The sequence below is a fragment of the Pelobates fuscus genome, chromosome 2 (assembly GCF_036172605.1).
Source record: "Pelobates fuscus isolate aPelFus1 chromosome 2, aPelFus1.pri, whole genome shotgun sequence".
Taxonomy (NCBI): domain Eukaryota; kingdom Metazoa; phylum Chordata; class Amphibia; order Anura; family Pelobatidae; genus Pelobates; species Pelobates fuscus.
In genome coordinates, this window is record NC_086318.1 from 355,510,764 (window position 1) to 355,529,108 (window position 18,345).

The 18,345-nt window shown below is 42.8% G+C and overlaps 22 non-coding genes across 22 annotated transcripts; all 22 read right to left on the reverse strand.

Annotated features, from left to right (window-relative positions):
• Positions 1-452: 452 nt before the first annotated feature.
• LOC134590120 (U1 spliceosomal RNA) lies at positions 453-619 on the reverse strand. Its single transcript, XR_010087092.1, has one exon. It is a non-coding gene; the product is annotated as a U1 spliceosomal RNA (small nuclear RNA).
• Positions 620-1,098: 479 nt separating this feature from the next.
• LOC134593096 (U4 spliceosomal RNA) lies at positions 1,099-1,239 on the reverse strand. Its single transcript, XR_010089627.1, has one exon. It is a non-coding gene; the product is annotated as a U4 spliceosomal RNA (small nuclear RNA).
• An 899-nt stretch (positions 1,240-2,138) lies between these two features.
• On the reverse strand, positions 2,139-2,305 carry LOC134590121 (U1 spliceosomal RNA). The gene has a single exon (XR_010087093.1). It is a non-coding gene; the product is annotated as a U1 spliceosomal RNA (small nuclear RNA).
• A 473-nt stretch (positions 2,306-2,778) lies between these two features.
• LOC134593335 (U4 spliceosomal RNA) lies at positions 2,779-2,919 on the reverse strand. The gene has a single exon (XR_010089831.1). It is a non-coding gene; the product is annotated as a U4 spliceosomal RNA (small nuclear RNA).
• Positions 2,920-3,818: 899 nt separating this feature from the next.
• Positions 3,819-3,985, reverse strand: LOC134590942 (U1 spliceosomal RNA). The gene has a single exon (XR_010087793.1). It is a non-coding gene; the product is annotated as a U1 spliceosomal RNA (small nuclear RNA).
• A 480-nt stretch (positions 3,986-4,465) lies between these two features.
• LOC134592992 (U4 spliceosomal RNA) lies at positions 4,466-4,606 on the reverse strand. The gene has a single exon (XR_010089538.1). It is a non-coding gene; the product is annotated as a U4 spliceosomal RNA (small nuclear RNA).
• Positions 4,607-5,505: 899 nt separating this feature from the next.
• LOC134590731 (U1 spliceosomal RNA) lies at positions 5,506-5,672 on the reverse strand. The gene has a single exon (XR_010087612.1). It is a non-coding gene; the product is annotated as a U1 spliceosomal RNA (small nuclear RNA).
• A 477-nt stretch (positions 5,673-6,149) lies between these two features.
• LOC134593554 (U4 spliceosomal RNA) lies at positions 6,150-6,290 on the reverse strand. The gene has a single exon (XR_010090019.1). It is a non-coding gene; the product is annotated as a U4 spliceosomal RNA (small nuclear RNA).
• An 899-nt stretch (positions 6,291-7,189) lies between these two features.
• LOC134591115 (U1 spliceosomal RNA) lies at positions 7,190-7,356 on the reverse strand. The gene has a single exon (XR_010087940.1). It is a non-coding gene; the product is annotated as a U1 spliceosomal RNA (small nuclear RNA).
• Positions 7,357-7,833: 477 nt separating this feature from the next.
• On the reverse strand, positions 7,834-7,974 carry LOC134593097 (U4 spliceosomal RNA). Its single transcript, XR_010089628.1, has one exon. It is a non-coding gene; the product is annotated as a U4 spliceosomal RNA (small nuclear RNA).
• Positions 7,975-8,873: 899 nt separating this feature from the next.
• LOC134590122 (U1 spliceosomal RNA) lies at positions 8,874-9,040 on the reverse strand. The gene has a single exon (XR_010087094.1). It is a non-coding gene; the product is annotated as a U1 spliceosomal RNA (small nuclear RNA).
• A 473-nt stretch (positions 9,041-9,513) lies between these two features.
• Positions 9,514-9,654, reverse strand: LOC134593336 (U4 spliceosomal RNA). Its single transcript, XR_010089832.1, has one exon. It is a non-coding gene; the product is annotated as a U4 spliceosomal RNA (small nuclear RNA).
• Positions 9,655-10,553: 899 nt separating this feature from the next.
• On the reverse strand, positions 10,554-10,720 carry LOC134590668 (U1 spliceosomal RNA). Its single transcript, XR_010087557.1, has one exon. It is a non-coding gene; the product is annotated as a U1 spliceosomal RNA (small nuclear RNA).
• Positions 10,721-11,197: 477 nt separating this feature from the next.
• LOC134593511 (U4 spliceosomal RNA) lies at positions 11,198-11,338 on the reverse strand. Its single transcript, XR_010089983.1, has one exon. It is a non-coding gene; the product is annotated as a U4 spliceosomal RNA (small nuclear RNA).
• An 899-nt stretch (positions 11,339-12,237) lies between these two features.
• On the reverse strand, positions 12,238-12,404 carry LOC134590852 (U1 spliceosomal RNA). The gene has a single exon (XR_010087716.1). It is a non-coding gene; the product is annotated as a U1 spliceosomal RNA (small nuclear RNA).
• A 472-nt stretch (positions 12,405-12,876) lies between these two features.
• Positions 12,877-13,017, reverse strand: LOC134593337 (U4 spliceosomal RNA). The gene has a single exon (XR_010089833.1). It is a non-coding gene; the product is annotated as a U4 spliceosomal RNA (small nuclear RNA).
• Positions 13,018-13,916: 899 nt separating this feature from the next.
• On the reverse strand, positions 13,917-14,083 carry LOC134590669 (U1 spliceosomal RNA). The gene has a single exon (XR_010087558.1). It is a non-coding gene; the product is annotated as a U1 spliceosomal RNA (small nuclear RNA).
• Positions 14,084-14,559: 476 nt separating this feature from the next.
• LOC134593098 (U4 spliceosomal RNA) lies at positions 14,560-14,700 on the reverse strand. The gene has a single exon (XR_010089629.1). It is a non-coding gene; the product is annotated as a U4 spliceosomal RNA (small nuclear RNA).
• Positions 14,701-15,599: 899 nt separating this feature from the next.
• LOC134590123 (U1 spliceosomal RNA) lies at positions 15,600-15,766 on the reverse strand. Its single transcript, XR_010087095.1, has one exon. It is a non-coding gene; the product is annotated as a U1 spliceosomal RNA (small nuclear RNA).
• A 472-nt stretch (positions 15,767-16,238) lies between these two features.
• Positions 16,239-16,379, reverse strand: LOC134593339 (U4 spliceosomal RNA). The gene has a single exon (XR_010089834.1). It is a non-coding gene; the product is annotated as a U4 spliceosomal RNA (small nuclear RNA).
• An 865-nt stretch (positions 16,380-17,244) lies between these two features.
• On the reverse strand, positions 17,245-17,411 carry LOC134590124 (U1 spliceosomal RNA). The gene has a single exon (XR_010087096.1). It is a non-coding gene; the product is annotated as a U1 spliceosomal RNA (small nuclear RNA).
• A 472-nt stretch (positions 17,412-17,883) lies between these two features.
• On the reverse strand, positions 17,884-18,024 carry LOC134592574 (U4 spliceosomal RNA). Its single transcript, XR_010089182.1, has one exon. It is a non-coding gene; the product is annotated as a U4 spliceosomal RNA (small nuclear RNA).
• Positions 18,025-18,345: the final 321 nt, after the last annotated feature.

The window sequence follows — 18,345 nt, forward strand, 5'->3', positions numbered from 1 at the left end:
TTTTCAAAATTCCATGGTGTTCATTAGTAAGTGCTAGCGACCACCCAGCTATTCCTAAGGTTTGGTCTGATTGTCTCAAGCGGCAATTCACTGCCTTGATCCAGAAAATCTTTTTTTCCCAGAAATTCAATCAAACGTTACGTTCTGTTGGAAGACGTAATATAGGTCTCCAATTCTTTATTTATTCCATTGCATTGAAGCATACAATAAATCAAAAGAAGTCAGGATAAAAAAATGATGAAAAAAAAGCTGAAAAGTTAAAATAAAAAGTGAAATTCTGGCTTAAAACTGGTCTCCAGAAAACATAGATAATAAAAATGATCAAGCCTAGGAAATGATTGTCGCTGCCTGCTTGATGTGGAAAGTAAGAGCCAAAGAAGACGGGTGCCGTGGCTGAAATTATCCTTCATCAGAATTGGTGAAGTTCTCTATTTTTGTCAAACAAGCAAACACAGGGGAAAGCGCGAACGCAGTCCCCCACTACCATAAATTATGCAGTCGAGTTTCCCACATTTGAGGAAATCGCAGAGGTCAACTGGTACGGAGTGCAATGAACCAGCCTCACTCTGGGAGAGCCACCTTAGGGATCATGGCTATTGCTCCCCTGCCAGGTAAGTATGACATGACGGGTACATTCAAAGGCACGCCCGCTGGGAAGCCTTTCCTTTAGGCTGTGGTGAAATAATAAAGCAAGTTAAAAAAAAAAAAAAAAAGAAGAGCAAATAAATAATCCAAATGATAGAAGGCTACAAAAGATTACCAAACCTCGTGGCTGATCGTTGTTTTCCTTAGCTACCAGTAATTTTAGTGCCTTCAGGTGGTTAGGTGTGAATAATTGAGCTGGATTCAGGGTGCGAAGGAGCAATTTGCATAAAGGCAAATGCTAGGCCAATGAGCCGAAGGATGGGAATTCGTAGCATGTAGTGAGAATAGTGTGCTGCCGGAAACAAGTGGATTCAGTGGGAGAGAAAGGTAAAAGGGAAATGCAAGGAAGCCAGCGGAAGGAATGGTGCAACAGAGCTCAGGAAGAAACGGGAGTCACGTAAGACACGCCCTAGACATGGGGCGCCATAAACTTTTTTTAAACCAATCTTTCAGTCCCCTTAGAGCCTGTCAAAAATTGCCAATGCTGACTGTATTTCAAGTCATCATGGCGGGGTATTGGGTAAAGTTTTCAATTAGCAATAATCACGCCTCGGATTGACCTCATGGGCTACGATACTGCCACTGCGCAAAGATAACTGTTCAAGTGGGCCAGCTTTTAAGAGCTACCACGTAAGGACACTTTAAGACAGCGGTGAGAAAAAGTTCATGACCATAAGCCATTGCAAAGGATTGTGGGAGGCAATATTCTAATTAGGCCCGCTTCCTCCTACAGGGAAGCTTAAACCCCAACAAATTCCTCGGTCTTCTTATATGGCATCTTGGAATGGTTCCAAACCTATAACAGAGAGTGAGGGCAACCATATCTTGCAGCAAACCTTGTACAATTTTTTTTCTCTCTTTGGAAACGGTTTTGCCAAGATTCTACTACAGCAGCCATTAGGCAGAGTACACAATCCGCTGGTCTACGTTCGTCCCCAAAGTCACACATTTCATGACTCCATCGATAGGAATGACCCTTGCCTAGCACCTGTCTTCTCTTCATCCACACTCAACAGGGCTGAAAGAACATTTGTGGTGGCTTTTTCAAAATTCCATGGTGTTCATTAGTAAGTGCTAGCGACCACCCAGCTATTCCTAAGGTTTGGTCTGATTGTCTCAAGCGGCAATTCACTGCCTTGATCCAGAAATTTTTTTTTTCCCAGAAATTCAATCAAACGTTACGTTCTGTTGGAAGACGTAATATAGGTCTCCAATTCTTTATTTCTTCCATTGCATTGAAGCATACAATAAATCAAAAGAAGTCAGGATAAAAAAATGATGAAAAAAAAGCTGAAAAGTTAAAATAAAAAGTGAAATTCTGGCTTAAAACTGGTCTCCAGAAAACATAGATAATAAAAATGATCAAGCCTAGGAAATGATTGTCGCTGCCTGCTTGATGCGGAAAGTAAGAGCCAAAGAAGACGGGTGCCGTGACTGAAATTATCCTTCGTCAGAATTGGTGAAGTTCTCTATTTTTGTCAAACAAGCAAACACAGGGGAAAGCGCGAACGCAGTCCCCCACTACCATAAATTATGCAGTCGAGTTTCCCACATTTGAGGAAATCGCAGAGGTCAACTGGTACGGAGTGCAATGAACCAGCCTCACTCTGGGAGAGCCACCTTAGGGATCATGGCTATTGCTCCCCTGCCAGGTAAGTATGACATGACGGGTACATTCAAAGGCACGCCCGCTGGGAAGCCTTTCCTTTAGGCTGTGGTGAAATAATAAAGTAAGTTTAAAAAAAAAAAAAAAGCAAATAAATAATCCAAATGATAGAAGGCTACAAAAGATTACCAAACCTCGTGGCTGATCGTTGTTTTCCTTAGCTACCAGTAATTTTAGTGCCTTCAGGTGGTTAGGTGTGAATAATTGAGCTGGATTCAGGGTGCGAAGGAGCAATTTGCATAAAGGCAAATGCTAGGCCAATGAGCCGAAGGATGGGAATTCGTAGCATGTAGTGAGAATAGTGTGCTGCCGGAAACAAGTGAATTCAGTGGGAGAGAAAGGTAAAAGGGAAATGCTAAGAAGCCAGCGGAAGGAATGGTGCAACAGAGCTCAGGAAGAAACGGGAGTCACGTAAGACACGCCCTAGACATGGGGCGCCATAAACTTTTATTAAACCAATCTTTCAGTCTCCTTAGAGCCTGTCAAAAATTGCCAATGCTGACTGTATTTCAAGTCATCATGGCAGGGTATTGGGTAAAGTTTTCAATTAGCAATAATCACGCCTCGGATTGACCTCATGGGCTACGATACTGCCACTGCGCAAAGCTAGCTGTTCAAGTGGGCCAGCTTTTAAGAGCTACCACGTAAGGACACTTTAAGACAGCGGTGAGAAAAAGTTCATGACCATAAGCCATTGCAAAGGATTATGGGAGGCAATATTCTAATTAGGCCCGCTTCCTCCTACAGGGAAGCTTAAACCCCAACAAATTCCTCGGTCTTCTTATATGGCATCTTGGAATGGTTCCAAACCTATAACAGAGAGTGAGGGCAACCATATCTTGCAGCAAACCTTGTACAATTTTTTTTCTCTCTTTGGAAACAGTTTTGCCAAGATTCTACTACAGCAGCCATTAGGCAGAGTACACAATCCGCTGGTCTACGTTCGTCCCCAAAGTCACACATTTCATGACTCCATCGATAGGAATGACCCTTGCCTAGCACCTGTCTTCTCTTCATCCACACTCAACAGGGCTGAAAGAACATTTGTGGTGGCTTTTTCAAAATTCCATGGTGTTCATTAGTAAGTGCTAGCGACCACCCAGCTATTCCTAAGGTTTGGTCTGATTGTCTCAAGCGGCAATTCACTGCCTTGATCCAGAAAATCTTTTTTTCCCAGAAATTCAATCAAACGTTACGTTCTGTTGGAAGACGTAATATAGGTCTCCAATTCTTTATTTCTTCCATTGCATTGAAGCATACAATAAATCAAAAGAAGTCAGGATAAAAAAATGATGAAAAAAAAGCTGAAAAGTTAAAATAAAAAGTGAAATTCTGGCTTAAAACTGGTCTCCAGAAAACATAGATAATAAAAATGATCAAGCCTAGGAAATGATTGTCGCTGCCTGCTTGATGTGGAAAGTAAGAGCCAAAGAAGACGGGTGCCGTGGCTGAAATTATCCTTCGTCAGAATTGGTGAAGTTCTCTATTTTTGTCAAACAAGCAAACACAGGGGAAAGCGCGAACGCAGTCCCCCACTACCATAAATTATGCAGTTGAGTTTCCCACATTTGAGGAAATCGCAGAGGTCAACTGGTACGGAGTGCAATGAACCAGCCTCACTCTGGGAGAGCCACCTTAGGGATCATGGCTATTGCTCCCCTGCCAGGTAAGTATGACATGATGGGTACATTCAAAGGCACGCCCGCTGGGAAGCCTTTCCTTTAGGCTGTGGTGAAATAATAAAGCAAGTTTAAAAAAAAAAAAAAAAAGAAGAGCAAATAAATAATCCAAATGATAGAAGGCTACAAAAGATTACCAAACCTCGTGGCTGATCGTTGTTTTCCTTAGCTACCAGTAATTTTAGTGCCTTCAGGTGGTTAGGTGTGAATAATTGAGCTGGATTCAGGGTGCGAAGGAGCAATTTGCATAAAGGCAAATGCTAGGCCAATGAGCCGAAGGATGGGAATTCGTAGCATGTAGTGAGAATAGTGTGCTGCCGGAAACAAGTGGATTCAGTGGGAGAGAAAGGTAAAAGGGAAATGCAAGGAAGCCAGCGGAAGGAATGGTGCAACAGAGCTCAGGAAGAAACGGGAGTCACGTAAGACACGCCCTAGACATGGGGCGCCATAAACTTTTTTTAAACCAATCTTTCAGTCTCCTTAGAGCCTGTCAAAAATTGCCAATGCTGACTGTATTTCAAGTCATCATGGCGGGGTATTGGGTAAAGTTTTCAATTAGCAATAATCACGCCTCGGATTGACCTCATGGGCTACGATACTGCCACTGCGCAAAGTTAACTGTTCAAGTGGGCCAGCTTTTAAGAGCTACCACGTAAGGACACTTTAAGACAGCGGTGAGAAAAAGTTCATGACCATAAGCCATTGCAAAGGATTGTGGGAGGCAATATTCTAATTAGGCCCGCTTCCTCCTACAGGGAAGCTTAAACCCCAACAAATTCCTCGGTCTTCTTATATGGCATCTTGGAATGGTTCCAAACCTATAACAGAGAGTGAGGGCAACCATATCTTGCAGCAAACCTTGTACAATTTTTTTTCTCTCTTTGGAAACAGTTTTGCCAAGATTCTACTACAGCAGCCATTAGGCAGAGTACACAATCCGCTGGTCTACGTTCGTCCCCAAAGTCACACATTTCATGACTCCATCGATAGGAATGACCCTTGCCTAGCACCTGTCTTCTCTTCATCCACACTCAACAGGGCTGAAAGAACATTTGTGGTGGCTTTTTCAAAATTCCATGGTGTTCATTAGTAAGTGCTAGCGACCACCCAGCTATTCCTAAGGTTTGGTCTGATTGTCTCAAGCGGCAATTCACTGCCTTGATCCAGAAAATCTTTTTTTCCCAGAAATTCAATCAAACGTTACGTTCTGTTGGAAGACGTAATATAGGTCTCCAATTCTTTATTTCTTCCATTGCATTGAAGCATACAATAAATCAAAAGAAGTCAGGATAAAAAAATGATGAAAAAAAAGCTGAAAAGTTAAAATAAAAAGTGAAATTCTGGCTTAAAACTGGTCTCCAGAAAACATAGATAATAAAAATGATCAAGCCTAGGAAATGATTGTCGCTGCCTGCTTGATGTGGAAAGTAAGAGCCAAAGAAGACGGGTGCCGTGGCTGAAATTATCCTTCATCAGAATTGGTGAAGTTCTCTATTTTTGTCAAACAAGCAAACACAGGGGAAAGCGCGAACGCAGTCCCCCACTACCATAAATTATGCAGTCGAGTTTCCCACATTTGAGGAAATCGCAGAGGTCAACTGGTACGGAGTGCAATGAACCAGCCTCACTCTAGGAGAGCCACCTTAGGGAGCATGGCTATTGCTCCCCTGCCAGGTAAGTATGACATGACGGGTACATTCAAAGGCACGCCCGCTGGGAAGCCTTTCCTTTAGGCTGTGGTGAAATAATAAAGCAAGTTAAAAAAAAAAAAAAAGAAGAGCAAATAAATAATCCAAATGATAGAAGGCTACAAAAGATTACCAAACCTCGTGGCTGATCGTTGTTTTCCTTAGCTACCAGTAATTTTAGTGCCTTCAGGTGGTTAGGTGTGAATAATTGAGCTGGATTCAGGGTGCGAAGGAGCAATTTGCATAAAGGCAAATGCTAGGCCAATGAGCCGAAGGATGGGAATTCGTAGCATGTAGTGAGAATAGTGTGCTGCCGGAAACAAGTGGATTCAGTGGGAGAGAAAGGTAAAAGGGAAATGCAAGGAAGCCAGCGGAAGGAATGGTGCAACAGAGCTCAGGAAGAAACGGGAGTCACGTAAGACACGCCCTAGACATGGGGCGCCATAAACTTTTTTTAAACCAATCTTTCAGTCCCCTTAGAGCCTGTCAAAAATTGCCAATGCTGACTGTATTTCAAGTCATCATGGCGGGGTATTGGGTAAAGTTTTCAATTAGCAATAATCACGCCTCGGATTGACCTCATGGGCTACGATACTGCCACTGCGCAAATATAACTGTTCAAGTGGGCCAGCTTTTAAGAGCTACCACGTAAGGACACTTTAAGACAGCGGTGAGAAAAAGTTCATGACCATAAGCCATTGCAAAGGATTGTGGGAGGCAATATTCTAATTAGGCCCGCTTCCTCCTACAGGGAAGCTTAAACCCCAACAAATTCCTCGGTCTTCTTATATGGCATCTTGGAATGGTTCCAAACCTATAACAGAGAGTGAGGGCAACCATATCTTGCAGCAAACCTTGTACAATTTTTTTTCTCTCTTTGGAAACGGTTTTGCCAAGATTCTACTACAGCAGCCATTAGGCAGAGTACACAATCCGCTGGTCTACGTTCGTCCCCAAAGTCACACATTTCATGACTCCATCGATAGGAATGACCCTTGCCTAGCACCTGTCTTCTCTTCATCCACACTCAACAGGGCTGAAAGAACATTTGTGGTGGCTTTTTCAAAATTCCATGGTGTTCATTAGTAAGTGCTAGCGACCACCCAGCTATTCCTAAGGTTTGGTCTGATTGTCTCAAGCGGCAATTCACTGCCTTGATCCAGAAATTTTTTTTTTCCCAGAAATTCAATCAAACGTTACGTTCTGTTGGAAGACGTAATATAGGTCTCCAATTCTTTATTTCTTCCATTGCATTGAAGCATACAATAAATCAAAAGAAGTCAGGATAAAAAAATGATGAAAAAAAAGCTGAAAAGTTAAAATAAAAAGTGAAATTCTGGCTTAAAACTGGTCTCCAGAAAACATAGATAATAAAAATGATCAAGCCTAGGAAATGATTGTCGCTGCCTGCTTGATGCGGAAAGTAAGAGCCAAAGAAGACGGGTGCCGTGGCTGAAATTATCCTTCATCAGAATTGGTGAAGTTCTCTATTTTTGTCAAACAAGCAAACACAGAGGAAAGCGCGAACGCAGTCCCCCACTACCATAAATTATGCAGTCGAGTTTCCCACATTTGAGGAAATCGCAGAGGTCAACTGGTACGGAGTGCAATGAACCAGCCTCACTCTGGGAGAGCCACCTTAGGGAGCATGGCTATTGCTCCCCTGCCAGGTAAGTATGACATGACGGGTACATTCAAAGGCACGCCCGCTGGGAAGCCTTTCCTTTAGGCTGTGGTGAAATAATAAAGCAAGTTAAAAAAAAAAAAAAAGAAGAGCAAATAAATAATCCAAATGATAGAAGGCTACAAAAGATTACCAAACCTCGTGGCTGATCGTTGTTTTCCTTAGCTACCAGTAATTTTAGTGCCTTCAGGTGGTTAGGTGTGAATAATTGAGCTGGATTCAGGGTGCGAAGGAGCAATTTGCATAAAGGCAAATGCTAGGCCAATGAGCCGAAGGATGGGAATTCGTAGCATGTAGTGAGAATAGTGTGCTGCCGGAAACAAGTGGATTCAGTGGGAGAGAAAGGTAAAAGGGAAATGCAAGGAAGCCAGCGGAAGGAATGGTGCAACAGAGCTCAGGAAGAAACGGGAGTCACGTAAGACACGCCCTAGACATGGGGCGCCATAAACTTTTTTTAAACCAATCTTTCAGTCCCCTTAGAGCCTGTCAAAAATTGCCAATGCTGACTGTATTTCAAGTCATCATGGCGGGGTATTGGGTAAAGTTTTCAATTAGCAATAATCACGCCTCGGATTGACCTCATGGGCTACGATACTGCCACTGCGCAAAGATACCTGTTCAAGTGGGCCAGCTTTTAAGAGCTACCACGTAAGGACACTTTAAGACAGCGGTGAGAAAAAGTTCATGACCATAAGCCATTGCAAAGGATTGTGGGAGGCAATATTCTAATTAGGCCCGCTTCCTCCTACAGGGAAGCTTAAACCCCAACAAATTCCTCGGTCTTCTTATATGGCATCTTGGAATGGTTCCAAACCTATAACAGAGAGTGAGGGCAACCATATCTTGCAGCAAACCTTGTACAATTTTTTTTCTCTCTTTGGAAACGGTTTTGCCAAGATTCTACTACAGCAGCCATTAGGCAGAGTACACAATCCGCTGGTCTACGTTCGTCCCCAAAGTCACACATTTCATGACTCCATCGATAGGAATGACCCTTGCCTAGCACCTGTCTTCTCTTCATCCACACTCAACAGGGCTGAAAGAACATTTGTGGTGGCTTTTTCAAAATTCCATGGTGTTCATTAGTAAGTGCTAGCGACCACCCAGCTATTCCTAAGGTTTGGTCTGATTGTCTCAAGCGGCAATTCACTGCCTTGATCCAGAAATTTTTTTTTTCCCAGAAATTCAATCAAACGTTACGTTCTGTTGGAAGACGTAATATAGGTCTCCAATTCTTTATTTCTTCCATTGCATTGAAGCATACAATAAATCAAAAGAAGTCAGGATAAAAAAATGATGAAAAAAAAGCTGAAAAGTTAAAATAAAAAGTGAAATTCTGGCTTAAAACTGGTCTCCAGAAAACATAGATAATAAAAATGATCAAGCCTAGGAAATGATTGTCGCTGCCTGCTTGATGCGGAAAGTAAGAGCCAAAGAAGACGGGTGCCGTGGCTGAAATTATACTTCGTCAGAATTGGTGAAGTTCTCTATTTTTGTCAAACAAGCAAACACAGGGGAAAGCGCGAACGCAGTCCCCCACTACCATAAATTATGCAGTCGAGTTTCCCACATTTGAGGAAATCGCAGAGGTCAACTGGTACGGAGTGCAATGAACCAGCCTCACTCTGGGAGAGCCACCTTAGGGATCATGGCTATTGCTCCCCTGCCAGGTAAGTATGACATGATGGGTACATTCAAAGGCACGCCCGCTGGGAAGCCTTTCCTTTAGGCTGTGGTGAAATAATAAAGTAAGTTTAAAAAAAAAAAAAAAGCAAATAAATAATCCAAATGATAGAAGGCTACAAAAGATTACCAAACCTCGTGGCTGATCGTTGTTTTCCTTAGCTACCAGTAATTTTAGTGCCTTCAGGTGGTTAGGTGTGAATAATTGAGCTGGATTCAGGGTGCGAAGGAGCAATTTGCATAAAGGCAAATGCTAGGCCAATGAGCCGAAGGATGGGAATTCGTAGCATGTAGTGAGAATAGTGTGCTGCCGGAAACAAGTGAATTCAGTGGGAGAGAAAGGTAAAAGGGAAATGCTAAGAAGCCAGCGGAAGGAATGGTGCAACAGAGCTCAGGAAGAAACGGGAGTCACGTAAGACACGCCCTAGACATGGGGCGCCATAAACTTTTATTAAACCAATCTTTCAGTCTCCTTAGAGCCTGTCAAAAATTGCCAATGCTGACTGTATTTCAAGTCATCATGGCAGGGTATTGGGTAAAGTTTTCAATTAGCAATAATCACGCCTCGGATTGACCTCATGGGCTACGATACTGCCACTGCGCAAAGCTAGCTGTTCAAGTGGGCCAGCTTTTAAGAGCTACCACGTAAGGACACTTTAAGACAGCGGTGAGAAAAAGTTCATGACCATAAGCCATTGCAAAGGATTATGGGAGGCAATATTCTAATTAGGCCCGCTTCCTCCTACAGGGAAGCTTAAACCCCAACAAATTCCTCGGTCTTCTTATATGGCATCTTGGAATGGTTCCAAACCTATAACAGAGAGTGAGGGCAACCATATCTTGCAGCAAACCTTGTACAATTTTTTTTCTCTCTTTGGAAACAGTTTTGCCAAGATTCTACTACAGCAGCCATTAGGCAGAGTACACAATCCGCTGGTCTACGTTCGTCCCCAAAGTCACACATTTCATGACTCCATCGATAGGAATGACCCTTGCCTAGCACCTGTCTTCTCTTCATCCACACTCAACAGGGCTGAAAGAACATTTGTGGTGGCTTTTTCAAAATTCCATGGTGTTCATTAGTAAGTGCTAGCGACCACCCAGCTATTCCTAAGGTTTGGTCTGATTGTCTCAAGCGGCAATTCACTGCCTTGATCCAGAAAATCTTTTTTTCCCAGAAATTCAATCAAACGTTACGTTCTGTTGGAAGACGTAATATAGGTCTCCAATTCTTTATTTCTTCCATTGCATTGAAGCATACAATAAATCAAAAGAAGTCAGGATAAAAAAATGATGAAAAAAAAGCTGAAAAGTTAAAATAAAAAGTGAAATTCTGGCTTAAAACTGGTCTCCAGAAAACATAGATAATAAAAATGATCAAGCCTAGGAAATGATTGTCGCTGCCTGCTTGATGTGGAAAGTAAGAGCCAAAGAAGACGGGTGCCGTGGCTGAAATTATCCTTCATCAGAATTGGTGAAGTTCTCTATTTTTGTCAAACAAGCAAACACAGGGGAAAGCGCGAACGCAGTCCCCCACTACCATAAATTATGCAGTCGAGTTTCCCACATTTGAGGAAATCGCAGAGGTCAACTGGTACGGAGTGCAATGAACCAGCCTCACTCTGGGAGAGCCACCTTAGGGAGCATGGCTATTGCTCCCCTGCCAGGTAAGTATGACATGACGGGTACATTCAAAGGCACGCCCGCTGGGAAGCCTTTCCTTTAGGCTGTGGTGAAATAATAAAGCAAGTTAAAAAAAAAAAAAAAGAAGAGCAAATAAATAATCCAAATGATAGAAGGCTACAAAAGATTACCAAACCTCGTGGCTGATCGTTGTTTTCCTTAGCTACCAGTAATTTTAGTGCCTTCAGGTGGTTAGGTGTGAATAATTGAGCTGGATTCAGGGTGCGAAGGAGCAATTTGCATAAAGGCAAATGCTAGGCCAATGAGCCGAAGGATGGGAATTCGTAGCATGTAGTGAGAATAGTGTGCTGCCGGAAACAAGTGGATTCAGTGGGAGAGAAAGGTAAAAGGGAAATGCAAGGAAGCCAGCGGAAGGAATGGTGCAACAGAGCTCAGGAAGAAACGGGAGTCACGTAAGACACGCCCTAGACATGGGGTGCCATAAACTTTTTTTAAACCAATCTTTCAGTCCCCTTAGAGCCTGTCAAAAATTGCCAATGCTGACTGTATTTCAAGTCATCATGGCGGGGTATTGGGTAAAGTTTTCAATTAGCAATAATCACGCCTCAGATTGACCTCATGGGCTACGATACTGCCACTGCGCAAAGATAACTGTTCAAGTGGGCCAGCTTTTAAGAGCTACCACGTAAGGACACTTTAAGACAGCGGTGAGAAAAAGTTCATGACCATAAGCCATTGCAAAGGATTGTGGGAGGCAATATTCTAATTAGGCCCGCTTCCTCCTACAGGGAAGCTTAAACCCCAACAAATTCCTCGGTCTTCTTATATGGCATCTTGGAATGGTTCCAAACCTATAACAGAGAGTGAGGGCAACCATATCTTGCAGCAAACCTTGTACAATTTTTTTTCTCTCTTTGGAAACGGTTTTGCCAAGATTCTACTACAGCAGCCATTAGGCAGAGTACACAATCCGCTGGTCTACGTTCGTCCCCAAAGTCACACATTTCATGACTCCATCGATAGGAATGACCCTTGCCTAGCACCTGTCTTCTCTTCATCCACACTCAACAGGGCTGAAAGAACATTTGTGGTGGCTTTTTCAAAATTCCATGGTGTTCATTAGTAAGTGCTAGCGACCACCCAGCTATTCCTAAGGTTTGGTCTGATTGTCTCAAGCGGCAATTCACTGCCTTGATCCAGAAATTTTTTTTTTCCCAGAAATTCAATCAAACGTTACGTTCTGTTGGAAGACGTAATATAGGTCTCCAATTCTTTATTTCTTCCATTGCATTGAAGCATACAATAAATCAAAAGAAGTCAGGATAAAAAAATGATGAAAAAAAAGCTGAAAAGTTAAAATAAAAAGTGAAATTCTGGCTTAAAACTGGTCTCCAGAAAACATAGATAATAAAAATGATCAAGCCTAGGAAATGATTGTCGCTGCCTGCTTGATGCGGAAAGTAAGAGCCAAAGAAGACGGGTGCCGTGGCTGAAATTATCCTTCGTCAGAATTGGTGAAGTTCTCTATTTTTGTCAAACAAGCAAACACAGGGGAAAGCGCGAACGCAGTCCCCCACTACCATAAATTATGCAGTCGAGTTTCCCACATTTGAGGAAAACGCAGAGGTCAACTGGTACGGAGTGCAATGAACCAGCCTCACTCTGGGAGAGCCACCTTAGGGATCATGGCTATTGCTCCCCTGCCAGGTAAGTATGACATGATGGGTACATTCAAAGGCACGCCCGCTGGGAAGCCTTTCCTTTAGGCTGTGGTGAAATAATAAAGTAAGTTTAAAAAAAAAAAAAAGCAAATAAATAATCCAAATGATAGAAGGCTACAAAAGATTACCAAACCTCGTGGCTGATCGTTGTTTTCCTTAGCTACCAGTAATTTTAGTGCCTTCAGGTGGTTAGGTGTGAATAATTGAGCTGGATTCAGGGTGCGAAGGAGCAATTTGCATAAAGGCAAATGCTAGGCCAATGAGCCGAAGGATGGGAATTCGTAGCATGTAGTGAGAATAGTGTGCTGCCGGAAACAAGTGAATTCAGTGGGAGAGAAAGGTAAAAGGGAAATGCTAAGAAGCCAGCGGAAGGAATGGTGCAACAGAGCTCAGGAAGAAACGGGAGTCACGTAAGACACGCCCTAGACATGGGGCGCCATAAACTTTTATTAAACCAATCTTTCAGTCTCCTTAGAGCCTGTCAAAAATTGCCAATGCTGACTGTATTTCAAGTCATCATGGCAGGGTATTGGGTAAAGTTTTCAATTAGCAATAATCACGCCTCGGATTGACCTCATGGGCTACGATACTGCCACTGCGCAAAGCTAGCTGTTCAAGTGGGCCAGCTTTTAAGAGCTACCACGTAAGGACACTTTAAGACAGCGGTGAGAAAAAGTTCATGACCATAAGCCATTGCAAAGGATTATGGGAGGCAATATTCTAATTAGGCCCGCTTCCTCCTACAGGGAAGCTTAAACCCCAACAAATTCCTCGGTCTTCTTATATGGCATCTTGGAATGGTTCCAAACCTATAACAGAGAGTGAGGGCAACCATATCTTGCAGCAAACCTTGTACAATTTTTTTTCTCTCTTTGGAAACAGTTTTGCCAAGATTCTACTACAGCAGCCATTAGGCAGAGTACACAATCCGCTGGTCTACGTTCGTCCCCAAAGTCACACATTTCATGACTGCATCGATAGGAATGACCCTTGCCTAGCACCTGTCTTCTCTTCATCCACACTCAACAGGGCTGAAAGAACATTTGTGGTGGCTTTTTCAAAATTCCATGGTGTTCATTAGTAAGTGCTAGCGACCACCCAGCTATTCCTAAGGTTTGGTCTGATTGTCTCAAGCGGCAATTCACTGCCTTGATCCAGAAAATCTTTTTTTCCCAGAAATTCAATCAAACGTTACGTTCTGTTGGAAGACGTAATATAGGTCTCCAATTCTTTATTTCTTCCATTGCATTGAAGCATACAATAAATCAAAAGAAGTCAGGATAAAAAAATGATGAAAAAAAAGCTGAAAAGTTAAAATAAAAAGTGAAATTCTGGCTTAAAACTGGTCTCCAGAAAACATAGATAATAAAAATGATCAAGCCTAGGAAATGATTGTCGCTGCCTGCTTGATGTGGAAAGTAAGAGCCAAAGAAGACGGGTGCCGTGGCTGAAATTATCCTTCATCAGAATTGGTGAAGTTCTCTATTTTTGTCAAACAAGCAAACACAGGGGAAAGCGCGAACGCAGTCCCCCACTACCATAAATTATGCAGTCGAGTTTCCCACATTTGAGGAAATCGCAGAGGTCAACTGGTACGGAGTGCAATGAACCAGCCTCACTCTGGGAGAGCCACCTTAGGGAGCATGGCTATTGCTCCCCTGCCAGGTAAGTATGACATGACGGGTACATTCAAAGGCACGCCCGCTGGGAAGCCTTTCCTTTAGGCTGTGGTGAAATAATAAAGCAAGTTAAAAAAAAAAAAAAGAAGAGCAAATAAATAATCCAAATGATAGAAGGCTACAAAAGATTACCAAACCTCGTGACTGATCGTTGTTTTCCTTAGCTACCAGTAATTTTAGTGCCTTCAGGTGGTTAGGTGTGAATAATTGAGCTGGATTCAGGGTGCGAAGGAGCAATTTGCATAAAGGCAAATGCTAGGCCAATGAGCCGAAGGATGGGAATTCGTAGCATGTAGTGAGAATAGTGTGCTGCCGGAAACAAGTGGATTCAGTGGGAGAGAAAGGTAAAAGGGAAATGCAAGGAAGCCAGCGGAAGGAATGGTGCAACAGAGCTCAGGAAGAAACTGGAGTCACGTAAGACACGCCCTAGACATGGGGCGCCATAAACTTTTTTTAAACCAATCTTTCAGTCCCCTTAGAGCCTGTCAAAAATTGCCAATGCTGACTGTATTTCAAGTCATCATGGCGGGGTATTGGGTAAAGTTTTCAATTAGCAATAATCACGCCTCGGATTGACCTCATGGGCTACGATACTGCCACTGCGCAAAGATAACTGTTCAAGTGGGCCAGCTTTTAAGAGCTACCACGTAAGGACACTTTAAGACAGCGGTGAGAAAAAGTTCATGACCATAAGCCATTGCAAAGGATTGTGGGAGGCAATATTCTAATTAGGCCCGCTTCCTCCTACAGGGAAGCTTAAACCCCAACAAATTCCTCGGTCTTCTTATATGGCATCTTGGAATGGTTCCAAACCTATAACAGAGAGTGAGGGCAACCATATCTTGCAGCAAACCTTGTACAATTTTTTTTCTCTCTTTGGAAACGGTTTTGCCAAGATTCTACTACAGCAGCCATTAGGCAGAGTACACAATCCGCTGGTCTACGTTCGTCCCCAAAGTCACACATTTCATGACTCCATCGATAGGAATGACCCTTGCCTAGCACCTGTCTTCTCTTCATCCACACTCAACAGGGCTGAAAGAACATTTGTGGTGGCTTTTTCAAAATTCCATGGTGTTCATTAGTAAGTGCTAGCGACCACCCAGCTATTCCTAAGGTTTGGTCTGATTGTCTCAAGCGGCAATTCACTGCCTTGATCCAGAAATTTTTTTTTTCCCAGAAATTCAATCAAACGTTACGTTCTGTTGGAAGACGTAATATAGGTCTCCAATTCTTTATTTCTTCCATTGCATTGAAGCATACAATAAATCAAAAGAAGTCAGGATAAAAAAATGATGAAAAAAAAGCTGAAAAGTTAAAATAAAAAGTGAAATTCTGGCTTAAAACTGGTCTCCAGAAAACATAGATAATAAAAATGATCAAGCCTAGGAAATGATTGTCGCTGCCTGCTTGATGCGGAAAGTAAGAGCCAAAGAAGACGGGTGCCGTGGCTGAAATTATCCTTCGTCAGAATTGGTGAAGTTCTCTATTTTTGTCAAACAAGCAAACACAGGGGAAAGCGCGAACGCAGTCCCCCACTACCATAAATTATGCAGTCGAGTTTCCCACATTTGAGGAAATCGCAGAGGTCAACTGGTACGGAGTGCAATGAACCAGCCTCACTCTGGGAGAGCCACCTTAGGGATCATGGCTATTGCTCCCCTGCCAGGTAAGTATGACATGATGGGTACATTCAAAGGCACGCCCGCTGGGAAGCCTTTCCTTTAGGCTGTGGTGAAATAATAAAGTAAGTTTAAAAAAAAAAAAAAGCAAATAAATAATCCAAATGATAGAAGGCTACAAAAGATTACCAAACCTCGTGGCTGATCGTTGTTTTCCTTAGCTACCAGTAATTTTAGTGCCTTCAGGTGGTTAGGTGTGAATAATTGAGCTGGATTCAGGGTGCGAAGGAGCAATTTGCATAAAGGCAAATGCTAGGCCAATGAGCCGAAGGATGGGAATTCGTAGCATGTAGTGAGAATAGTGTGCTGCCGGAAACAAGTGAATTCAGTGGGAGAGAAAGGTAAAAGGGAAATGCTAAGAAGCCAGCGGAAGGAATGGTGCAACAGAGCTCAGGAAGAAACGGGAGTCACGTAAGACACGCCCTAGACATGGGGCGCCATAAACTTTTATTAAACCAATCTTTCAGTCTCCTTAGAGCCTGTCAAAAATTGCCAATGCTGACTGTATTTCAAGTCATCATGGCAGGGTATTGGGTAAAGTTTTCAATTAGCAATAATCACGCCTCGGATTGACCTCATGGGCTACGATACTGCCACTGCGCAAAGCTAGCTGTTCAAGTGGGCCAGCTTTTAAGAGCTACCACGTAAGGACACTTTAAGACAGCGGTGAGAAAAAGTTCATGACCATAAGCCATTGCAAAGGATTATGGGAGGCAATATTCTAATTAGGCCCGCTTCCTCCTACAGGGAAGCTTAAACCCCAACAAATTCCTCGGTCTTCTTATATGGCATCTTGGAATGGTTCCAAACCTATAACAGAGAGTGAGGGCAACCATATCTTGCAGCAAACCTTGTACAATTTTTTTTCTCTCTTTGGAAACAGTTTTGCCAAGATTCTACTACAGCAGCCATTAGGCAGAGTACACAATCCGCTGGTCTACGTTCGTCCCCAAAGTCACACATTTCATGACTCCATCGATAGGAATGACCCTTGCCTAGCACCTGTCTTCTCTTCATCCACACTCAACAGGGCTGAAAGAACATTTGTGGTGGCTTTTTCAAAATTCCATGGTGTTCATTAGTAAGTGCTAGCGACCACCCAGCTATTCCTAAGGTTTGGTCTGATTGTCTCAAGCGGCAATTCACTGCCTTGATCCAGAAAATCTTTTTTTCCCAGAAATTCAATCAAACGTTACGTTCTGTTGGAAGACGTAATATAGGTCTCCAATTCTTTATTTCTTCCATTGCATTGAAGCATACAATAAATCAAAAGAAGTCAGGATAAAAAAATGATGAAAAAAAAGCTGAAAAGTTAAAATAAAAAGTGAAATTCTGGCTTAAAACTGGTCTCCAGAAAACATAGATAATAAAAATGATCAAGCCTAGGAAATGATTGTCGCTGCCTGCTTGATGCGGAAAGTAAGAGCCAAAGAAGACGGGTGAAGTTCTCTATTTTTGTCAAACAAGCAAAAACAGGGGAAAGCGCGAACGCAGTCCCCCACTACCATAAATTATGCAGTCGAGTTTCCCACATTTGAGGAAATCGCAGAGGTCAACTGGTACGGAGTGCAATGAACCAGCCTCACTCTGGGAGAGCCACCTTAGGGATCATGGCTATTGCTCCCCTGCCAGGTAAGTATGACATGACGGGTACATTCAAAGGCACGCCCGCTGGGAAGCCTTTCCTTTAGGCTGTGGTGAAATAATAAAGCAAGTTAAAAAAAAAAAAAAAGCAAATAAATAATCCAAATGATAGAAGGCTACAAAAGATTACCAAACCTCGTGGCTGATCGTTGTTTTCCTTAGCTACCAGTAATTTTAGTGCCTTCAGGTGGTTAGGTGTGAATAATTGAGCTGGATTCAGGGTGCGAAGGAGCAATTTGCATAAAGGCAAATGCTAGGCCAATGAGCCGAAGGATGGGAATTCGTAGCATGTAGTGAGAATAGTGTGCTGCCGGAAACAAGTGAATTCAGTGGGAGAGAAAGGTAAAAGGGAAATGCTAAGAAGCCAGCGGAAGGAATGGTGCAACAGAGCTCAGGAAGAAACGGGAGTCACGTAAGACACGCCCTAGACATGGGGCGCCATAAACTTTTATTAAACCAATCTTTCAGTCTCCTTAGAGCCTGTCAAAAATTGCCAATGCTGACTGTATTTCAAGTCATCATGGCGGGGTATTGGGTAAAGTTTTCAATTAGCAATAATCACGCCTCGGATTGACCTCATGGGCTACGATACTGCCACTGCGCAAAGCTAGCTGTTCAAGTGGGCCAGCTTTTAAGAGCTACCACGTAAGGACACTTTAAGACAGCGGTGAGAAAAAGTTCATGACCATAAGCCATTGCAAAGGATTATGGGAGGCAATATTCTAATTAGGCCCGCTTCCTCCTACAGGGAAGCTTAAACCCCAACAAATTCCTCGGTCTTCTTATATGGCATCTTGGAATGGTTCCAAACCTATAACAGAGAGTGAGGGCAACCATATCTTGCAGCAAACCTTGTACAATTTTTTTTCTCTCTTTGGAAACAGTTTTGCCAAGATTCTACTACAGCAGCCATTAGGCAGAGTACACAAT